Source organism: Lathyrus oleraceus, chromosome 6 (genome assembly GCF_024323335.1).
Source record: "Lathyrus oleraceus cultivar Zhongwan6 chromosome 6, CAAS_Psat_ZW6_1.0, whole genome shotgun sequence".
Lineage (NCBI taxonomy): Eukaryota > Viridiplantae > Streptophyta > Magnoliopsida > Fabales > Fabaceae > Lathyrus > Lathyrus oleraceus.
Window position 1 is genome coordinate 78,433,982 of NC_066584.1, and position 8,396 is coordinate 78,442,377.

General features: G+C 36.8%; 1 non-coding gene across 1 annotated transcript; it reads right to left on the reverse strand.

Moving 5' to 3' along the window:
• Positions 1 to 4,649: 4,649 nt before the first annotated feature.
• On the reverse strand, positions 4,650 to 4,756 carry LOC127099259 (small nucleolar RNA R71). Its single transcript, XR_007793784.1, has one exon. It is a non-coding gene; the product is annotated as a small nucleolar RNA R71 (small nucleolar RNA).
• Positions 4,757 to 8,396: the final 3,640 nt, after the last annotated feature.

An 8,396-nucleotide genomic window follows, 5' to 3' on the forward strand; every position in this document is an offset into this window, starting at 1 on the left:
AAGGAGTTTTATCTGTAGGACTGTCCCGTCAGCTTCTGCTAGAACCAAGACCTCAAGCTGTGGGAAGAATAAGGTTGATCACTCCAGCAATCACAAGTTTGTTCAATCATTTTTCATGTGTAATTTTTCTTGTTTGTCATTTGTAACATTCACTTGTAATAAACTCGTTTGTTTTTGAATAATAATGACATTGAAATAAATATGCATATTTTGAACAAATCCATTCGTGTCCACTCATACTTCTCATCGGTATCAAACTTGTGTTAAGCAAAATCAGAAGGAGAATGATGAAATTTAAAACACGAAATCATTGCACGCACACTTTTGAATAGAACATTGATGATGATGTAAGGCATTGCTTCAAATCCCCAAACACTGGAGTTATAAAGAAGATAATCCCTAGTCAACCCTTTCGAGCCAAGGAGTAGGAGTTTCTTCCTGAACATAAAACCCTCAATCTTAACCCGGGGCAGGGTAGTCGTCAGGTAGTTCAACGATTCATTCAAACTTCAAAAGAGGAATGTCATATATGAGGATCAACCATATTGTATCCCTTACAAGAGGTCGGAAACCACAAATCCACATTGGTTATCCCTCACCCACAGAGGTATGAGGCAGTCACAACTCCCTTCCAATCAATCGAACAAATATCACATGATTTATTCCATAAAAAAATCAAAATAAGAAAGCCCAATAACTCGAAAACTTGAGAATAAGTGACTTAGGAAAAAATTAGGGCATTCATGTCGATTGGAAATCAAAGTTAATCCAGCAAAAGTAGGGAAATAAAAAAAAACAAAGAGGAATAAAAAAAGAAAATCTTCAGCAAAAACAAAATCGTGTGGCTACAAACCAAATAGAAGGTGCATGACTGCCACTCCGAAAACCTCGTAGGTTCTTTTCACTCCCAAATCCCTTTTGGAAGATGAGCGCTTGTATCAAACTAGCTGAACATAGGACTGGAGAACATCAAGGAGAATGGGTGGGCTATAATAGGTTTCGAGCCATAAATCCTTTTTTCTGAAAATCATGAACCAGGCCACGTCACAACCCTCAAAAGACCTAATTGAAGCATGGATTATTTCGAAAGCGCACTATAGTATGTAAGATCATGTTAAAACTGACTCCCTAATGATTTGCTTATTATTTGTGTTGCTATCGATATGACATTCTCCTTAGTGATCTATTCACTACATGTCATAATTCCAGTGAACAAAGTTGGATCTCAGAACTAGCATAAACATGACATTAGCATTATCATTTCCAAAATGAACTTGTTTCACTCGTGAGTAAGTATCTGACATCAAGAAATCTTCTACAATGAACATGAATTGAGGACTTGATGATTCAAAACTGCAGAACGCCTGAGGCCTCCTTTAAGCAGGGGCAAGCCACTTTTTTTTATCACGCCAAAACTGCAGAACGCCTGAGGCCTCCCTTAAAGATCAACCAGACAGAGGCAAAGTTACTTCAAGGCTCAAATTGGGGCAGGCCACCCCAAGAGCACAAGAAGTCAATCTCCCCGAGATGGTTAATTAGAGGAATGCAGTTCCAAGACACTAAGGCATGTCAGATTGAGATAATCTACGACAAAGCTGCTTCATAATTTGTGGCTGTGGCAATTCGAGTAGATACCTAACAAGATGGGGCAAGACGGTCCTAAGGGAGGAAGGTTCTCTCCCTGCCTGTGAAAGCTTTTCAGATCCATCCTAGGGAATCAGAAGGTCCATGTCAGATTCTACCTCCAACAATATTAAGAAGTCAGATGTCGGGAAGTCATGCAAGACGCATCTCACAGTCCATAAATCAAAAGCCTTGCAACTCAAGCAAATTTTTCTTAGTATTCATTAAACTATACCCAAACTTGGGGCATCTGTAGACCCTTATAACATTGCATAAACCAGTCATGCATAATTCATATTATCCTATTCATGCATATCATCTGACATAGCATGAAGCTTTCTAACAAGAAATAAGCAAGCCCAAAAAATATCTTGGCATTATTCAATAGCTCGTTTCCGTTGGCACCTTTCCATAGCCTGCCCTGTTGGCATTAAAAAATAAAATACATGACCTTTTTTACCCTTGTAAAACTCCTAGTTGGCAACCCCGACAAGATTTTTCAAGTCATTCTTATTCGCTTACCCGTCGTAAGCCTTTTGCCTCCTTCATGGAGATGATTTCATTGAGATAACTCTCCTTTCGTGAGTTTATTGCGTTGCTTTATGCACGAAATCATGTCTCCCCCTTGTTGCTTTTTGCACGAGAAGTGTTGTCTCTGTCAAGACTTTGCCTTTTGATTTGTTTCGAAATACCCAGCGTAGGTTTGGTGAGTCCCGAAAAGGGTATCCATGTTTCAAAAACTTCATCCCCGTTGTTGTGTCTGTGGGACACCCTGATGTTTTCTTGCCTACAACAAAGTGCCCAATTTACATAGCCTACCAAAGCTCGAACGTTGTTTGGCAAACCTCTTGAAACGTCTAATTCCCATTGGCAAAACCCTTTTTAAACCCATAACTTGTCTGGTGATTCGGATAACGCAAAAATATATCGTATATTTAACTTAATATGCATTGCTTTTTACTTGATTCTCCATAGTATTACGTTGTATTTTATGTTTATTTCATGTATTTATCGAATAAGCGGTGTCTAGGCAAGAAAAGGGGAAAATAGCAAAAAGGAAAGGAAAAGGGAAGAAAATGGAGCAAAAATGAAGAAATGTGTGGCGCCCACCACATTTAAAGAAGGTGGCGCCCACCACATGGAAGAGCGACACTCACCACAAAGAATTAAGAAGGGTGGCGCCCGCCACAAAGCTTGGGAATATGGCGCCCACCACACATGAAAGTGACGTCCGCCACGTATATAAAATTAGGGTTGTGGCAGTCGCCACCAACCCATTCCTCCTTCTTTCTCTCCACCAACCACTTCCTACTAGGAGAGATCTAATTCAACTTTTAAGGAGAGTGGGGAGTATATATGGGAGAGTTAGTTTTTACGAAAAGGGGTGCACTTTTCCAGTCAGATTCTTTTTGTTAGATTTTCTAAGACAGTTTCTTACTTTGTAAAAAGAAATAGATTCTCCACGTCGGGGACTATTGCAACTTAATGTTTACGCATTCAAATTTGATTGTAACGGTGTACTTGATTGCCAAAGCTTGTCGGTATAGTTTAATTTGAAGAATCATGATTCATTTCAAGTTCTCGATTTATATTCCAGGTTTTATTTTGAGTTGCCATTTTAATTATTTATGCCTTATTGTATGCTTGATTGTTTGAATACCATGTTTGTTATCGGATCCATGTCCGGTTAAACCTCTAGGTATCAGTATGTAAATACCGTCGAAATGACGGGATTCGTAAATAATTGCTGTTGGCTTTTATAAAATATTATTTTTTGGTTTAGTTTCTTGTTTTATTCAAAACTGTTTTTCGTACAAGAGTACAAAACAAACAAAGGTTGCGGTAAATAAGAACGAGAGTTTGAGATTTTAACTAGATAGCTGAAACTAGGCATTAATATTAAACACAACGAGAGAGCTTTAGGATTAATTAGACTTTATTCATATTCAAAAATTACTTTTAAATTCAAAATAAGACCACGAGAGCCAAGCATTCTGGTTTAAGAGTATGGTCAGAGTCAATAAAAATGAGAGTGTGAGACTAAGTCGTTTTTATAAATAATTTCTAGTGAATAATATTTTGATCAATAAGGTTACACCAACTATCTATCGAATTCCCGAAGTTTGATGTGTTACATACCGATATCCCTTTATCAAATATCTTTATTAATCTTCTGTTTACGTTATAGTTATTTCTCTTCATCCCTCAAATCTTAGAACGATCATCAGCCTTAGATTTACATACTAACATTAGATAACGATACATTCGATTATTAGTCCTAGTGGGTTCGATAATCTTTAAAACTACGCGATCCGACTGTGCACTTGCAGTCACGATTCCCATAGACTTACTAAGTCGCGATCAAGTTTTTGGCGCCGTTGTCGGGGACTAGTTTAGTCGATATCGTAACTCCAGTGTTTCCCAGTATAGACTAAGGCAAACAATTCTATTTCCCTTTCTAATTTCTCGAGTGTATGCCAAGTACTCGCTCTCAAGGCGAGAAATTAAAGCTACCATTCTATGAACCTGAGCGTTATCTAAGGTTAGAACGCAGGATACGAGACCTGATACGAGAACATCGTATCAAGTTAAATCTTCATGATCCTAATATCCCTATTCCTGAACTAGTTATTCGACCAGAGAAGGCCGAAGGACCGCAAAACCATCCTCTTAAGTACTATGCAATCCCTTCGCAGGATGAACCACATAACAACATCGCTGCCCCTGCCATTGAGGCCAATAATTTCGAGCTAAAACCTTCGTTGTTGTCAGCCGTACAACAAAACCAAATTTCAGGTAGTCTCATGGAGGACCCGAACCTACATTTGTCTGTGTTTTTGAAATACGCAGACACAGTGAAAGCAAATGGTGTCAGCCCCGAAGCTATATGACTACGTCTTTTCCCATTCTCATTAAGAGATAGAGCTAGAGCTTGGCTCCAGTATCAATCATTCAACTCTGTCACAACATGGAACAAGTTGAAGAAAGTTTTCTTAGCATGATATTTCCCACCTAGTAAGACGGCTATGCCAAGAGCCTAAATAAACGAGTTTAAACAAAAAGATGATGAATCACTTTTTGAAGCTTGGGAGAGATACAAGGACATAATAGGGCTTTCTCCACATCACGGTCTAGAAAAATGATTGATAATCCATACCTTTTACAACGGTCTCTTGTACAACATAAGATTGATAATAGACGCCACGGCAGGTGGCACACTAATGGATAAACCCTACAATAAGGCCTATCAACTTATCGAAAGTATGGCCCATAATCATTACCAGCGGGGAAGCGAAAGAAACTCCATAGAGAAACCTCCAACGAAAGGCGGTATGTACGAATTAAGCAGTCTTGACCATGTCAACGCCAAGGTAAACGCTCTTACTCAAAAGATAGACAAATTGACTAAAACACCCGCAACCACCATGGCTACCGTAACACAAAACTACGAGATACGTGGAATTTCAGAGCATGCTTCCCCATAATGTCAACTCTTGACAAGAACCTCCACAGACCAAGTGAACTATGCTCAAGGAAGCCCTTACTCAAACACCTATAACCCAGGTTGGAAGAACCATCCTAACTTTTCGTACAAAAACAATAATCCATTATATGTGTAGTGGGAAATTCATGATCATCAAGCTATTAATAAGCTAGAGATCAATTAACAAGAGTCGCCACTGCGCTTTTATTATTTCCAACGGAAAAGGGAAAAAAGTACGAACAAAACCCAAATAGTAAGAAGTTTTCAAATAAAAACTAATAAAAATCAGAGATCGCAGGTAAGGGGGTTGGTTACACAGAGGGAAGGTGTTAGCACCCAAAGTGTCCTAGGTACTCCTAGGGAGCCCTTTTAGTGTGCATATGTATTTGGTACAAAGTGATGTTTACAAACAAATAGAATGGGGGGATGAGAAAAGAATTCATTAATTATATTTTTTGTCTTTGACAAGACCTTCGGTCTTGTGCCTACGTACCAACATAAAATAAAGGATCAAAACCTCGTAGTTCGTGCTATAAATTTAAAAATGAGTATATTGATTTTAACAAAATTTAAGTTTGAAAGGCACAAAGGCCAAAAAATGATTTGAATGAGTTAGTTCTTTTTGGCTTTTTGAAATTTTAAGTCAAGTATAGTTAAGTTTATTTACAAGTTTGATTTAAGGAAATGAGTTTGAAAATGCAATGGCATAAGGCCAAAGTTTCTACCTTTTTGCAAAAGTGGTCAAAGTTTAGAACAAAAATAGTTCACACAAAGAAGATTTTTGAAAATGGAGGGAGAGATTTTGAAATTAAAGAAATGGGGAGAAGATGAAGAGACTATCCTATGTACAAAAATTAAAAGTTTAAAGTTGAAAAGATCTGACCAAACGGGTAGCAATCCAATAGACAAGTATGTCAATAGAAACCCAGAATTCCCTTGGACTTTTAGATTCAAGCAACACTCAAATGCACAATTATATTATCTTGAAGATCAAGGCATCAAATAAAGATGGCCTCATCCAAGCTTATCCAGTTCACGATATTCTTCAAAATAGCCCATGCAACAGATGAATTCCACAAGTCACAGGTTCAAAATAACAGCTTCACAAATGATCAATGTTGCAGATGAATCTTAGAGAGATCTTCGAAGATGTATCAGATGAATTTAAATTACAAGAACTTGGTTCTTCAACAAATTGGCATTGGCCAAATCCATTAGCAAAGGAATGTTGCCTAAGTTCTAAGTCCAATTGGTCCACAGATCAAGCCAACGGTCCAATCAAAAGTTTTTTTAGGGTTTTTGTTATTATTATGTACATTAATGGTCAAAGACCACACAAACAAACAAAGCAACATAAACAAAATATATCACACAATATGGTCCAAATGGACAAAGTGAAAATTAAATTAACATAAACAATTAGAATGATATGTACAATGGCAAATGAAATAAAGTGCTAAAAATAAATTGCATTAAAGTAAAAGCTTGAAATTAAAAGTTAATGGTTAGTAAGTTAGAAGTTAGTTTTGTTTTGCTTTTAATTTCAAGACATTCTTTGGAGAACACTCAACCCACTTGCCACAAGCATGGATCCTTGAACTAAAACATCTTCCAAAGGAAGGAAAGAAGGTCAAGTTTCCACACAATACCATGGAAGAGGGGAGACTTACAATCTCACTAACTAGAATGCTTATGCCTTTTATGTCACAAATTTAGCGCTATGTTAAGCAATCGTAATTGGACTTATGTAGAAGTCACAACTATTTGAGATTGGGCAATAGACTTTTGGTGTTAATGCATGTTGGAGACATAGTATTATGTACTATGCTCATTCAACATACCACACACAAAAAATATGTAAAAGCTGTGGCCTAATCTCATCCATACTCATGTTAATCTTTCAACCAAATAGCATTAGGACTTTGAGATGTTATTGACCAAATGGAAATGAATGAATGAAGAAGGGGAATTAGATGAAGGGAAAGGGGATGAATGAGATCACAAATTGGTCAAAGGAGGATTTTTACCAAACTAATATCATTCATTCATTTTGGGAGATGGAATGTACATTCCATCAATCCCCTAAATCCAATGATATTAACTTAACAAAGTCAAATCAACCTTAACCAAGGCCAAACAACAAACAATCAAACTCAATTAAGTCAATACAAATGGTCAACACAATTTAAATGGCATTTAATCAATTAAAAAATAATAAAATAATGCATTAAATTCAAATATATTTTGTCCAAATCCTAAAATCTCATCAAAACACCAAAGAAATGGGCATGAGATTTATCATAGGTCAAACAAGGTCAAAGGACCTTGGAGAAAAAAATTCATAATTTTTGGACATTTAAAAATATTTTTAAACAATTAAAAACAAATGCAAAATCAATTAATTCATGAAAAATATTAATAATGATCCAAAAATTAATTTTAATTCAGACTATGAAAGAGAAGTATTTGAAAATTTTTGGTGAGAGTCCCATATTTTTTGGATCAATATTAAATTTAATATGAATTATTAAAGAAAAGGGAATTAAAATAAAATTCAGAAAATGGTAAATTACGTGGACCATCAGATCTCCCTCATTAATTGAGGTGGCAGATCTGATGATCCAAAACGCGTGCTCCACATACACCTGAGTCAACCGCGTGGCAAAAGGAGTAATCACAAGGAACGATCCAGATTAGTACATAAGACTTGGATCAAGTGGTTCAGATACAAGACACATCATCACCGGAGCCAGAGCTCCGGTTGTCTTCTCCGGTGAGCTTCATCGGACTGGTCATCATGAACCATCACCAAAAAAAGAAACATGGACATGATCTTAAAGAAAAAAAAATCACCAAGCTCCAATCTGACCTCCAATTCCAAATATATTAAGAGATATGTGGAATTGAAAAATGAGGTACATGATCTGAGTTGCTTCGATTTGGCCTCAAAGCAACTCAATCTTCTTGCCTACATTGGTAGGACTTCAGACAACCAAAGAATCAATGGAATTGAGCAACAATTTAAGAGAATCGAATAGTTTAAAATTTCTGCAAATTACCTTCAATGGAGGTGTGAACTTGATGGATCTTGAGCTTGCTTGCACTTGGACACACTCTAATCACTTGCAGGAAGAGAATGGAAAGGTTTAGAAGCAATGGACTCCTGGAGAATTGAATTCCAAAATAGTGGAGATTCAAGCTTAAATTCAAATGAATTTATCAGGGTTATCCTATGAGAATGAAGGGTTTTCAATGAAGATTCAAAGTTGGCGCAATGTGTATCTTATTT